Here is a 2,256-nt window from a genome sequence, read left to right on the forward strand (position 1 = left end):
AGCTATCAATTAATTGCTCATCACTAATCACGTCGTAATAATTATCATCTAATCTCTTTTTTAATGATGTTGATTCTAGCATTTGATCCACCATAGCTCGTCACATTGCTGCAAACTTGACTCTTGAAATTGGATCAAGAGGTAAGACCCCCTTCACATCATCATGAGTACGGCACAAGAGATAGCCAAATTTAATGGGGAGTAGTTTTACACATGGCAGACAAAAACCATGTATCTGCTCATGAGGAAAAATCTATGGGAGCTAGTTGAGGGAAGAGATGAATGCCCAGAGGTGAGAGGGGAAAATGAGTGGAAGAGCAGGAATGAGAAAGCATTAGGACTTATCGCACTCAGTTTAAATGATGAAATCATTTATCACATCACAAGGATACAATGGGCAAAAGATGCATGGGATGTGAACTCAATAAATTATTTGGCACTCAAGCAAAAAATTCAAAGATAAATCTGTTAATGCAATTCTACAAACTGGATATGAAGGAAAGTGAACCTTTAATCACACACTTGAACAAATATAAAAGCATTAAGCAACAACTGGCAGCCATTGGCAAAAAGGTAAAAGATGATGAGGCACTAGCAGTGCTTCTGAAGAGTGTGGACAAAGGTGAATATGAAAACATTGTAGCAACATTAAAGAATGTACCTGAATTGAAGCTGCACGAGATAGAAGGAGCTCTACTAGAGCAAGAGAGCAGAGTCAAAGAGAAGAAATGGCTGGACTCAAGAAAAAGCATTCTTCACCTGAGGAGGATTCTCTCGAGGACGAGAATGAGGAAGAGGCAGAGTAGAAGGAAGGACCTTCACTTGCCATAACTGTGGAAAGCCAAGACACATGGCAAGAGACTGCTACAGCAAACCCAATGGAGAAGGAACGACATCGGCAAACTTCATGGAGGCTCCTAAGGAGGTGGAGTCATGTGAGGTCCTATCCCCACTGCGCAACAAATTCAGGGGTGCTAGCAGCAAAAGTAGCACTTCTTGCACGGGGTAGGGTCCCACACTCGGGGCCTCGTGTCACCCACGGTTATCCGGACAAGAGACTAATCCATCGGTTCATCCAAAACCGAACCTGGAAAAACTTCCCTTGCTCGGAAAGCACGGGCGATTCCTCGAGGATAACTTTTCTCTAACGTAGTCAAAAGCCTTAACTAACTAAACTAATATGACCAAACCCGTAAGTCCCATAGTCAAATCAAGAAAAGATTATACTTGGATCATGGAGACCAACACTTTTTTCCTCATTGAGAGGCACAGCCGTTGATTCTTTTCCATAGAACAATTTTTTGTCCGGGATTTACTTCATCTATCGAACCAGAACAAAATTGAGTCTCAATTTAGGGATCCATCAGTCCAGCCTAACCCCATCCAGTCCCATGGGTTAGCCAACCACCCAACCACTGTAGTGATGGGATCCAATTAAGAATTTGGTTAGGTTGTCCTGGGTACGAGGGAAAAGAGTTCCCAGGTCCCCTAGTCAGATACTCATATAAACTTAAAACTAGTCACACCACTTACACACCCAATATGAAATTGCCTTTTTCACAGATTCAACAGTCTTTAAAACAATCATTTGATGAAACCATAGTGTCACTGATCATAATCCTCTAATTATCCAGTTGAATCCTTATTTCTAAACATTCCTTCATCAGTGTACCTACTATGGCATCATTGGCAACCAGAACGCTCACCCCTTGTCCACTCAGGGGCCTTTTCGATAGTTTCTAGCTCATAGTAACCGGCAAGTATTCACTTTAACAAAAATGGAGTCTCCGTTGAAGATCAGCAAGATCAACCAACAGATCCATATAAAAGAGCCATGGACTCATCTGTTGAGAACCAGTAAGGTCAATCAACCAGATCCATGCCCAAATTCAGAAAACAACTCTTACTCCTTGTTCCAATATCTTCCCCGACGTACGTGTGGGTATCTTCGGTGACCCCCCCAGAGCCCGAGCACTGTATGGTCAGCACCCTCTAGGATCCTTCGTAGGTCACCTAGCACTTCACTCATAGGCCGCTTCCTTGGTCCCTCATCCACTGTACCGGAAGCTCACCATTTAAATCAAACCGAGCTGGTCAAGACCTCGGCCGACCTTGCTACGTGATACGTCCTCCGTTGACTCTCCATGAGCAGTTGAAACGTTAACAGATAGGTCTCAACGACCTCATTCACAAGACGGTCAAAATGCTTCCCCAGCATTCTTGACATAAAATAGTCATTTAAAAGCATATTTCACA

The sequence above is a fragment of the Cibotium barometz genome, chromosome 4, assembly GCF_041138505.1.
Source record: "Cibotium barometz isolate CiBa-2024 chromosome 4, ASM4113850v1, whole genome shotgun sequence".
NCBI lineage: Eukaryota > Viridiplantae > Streptophyta > Polypodiopsida > Cyatheales > Cibotiaceae > Cibotium > Cibotium barometz.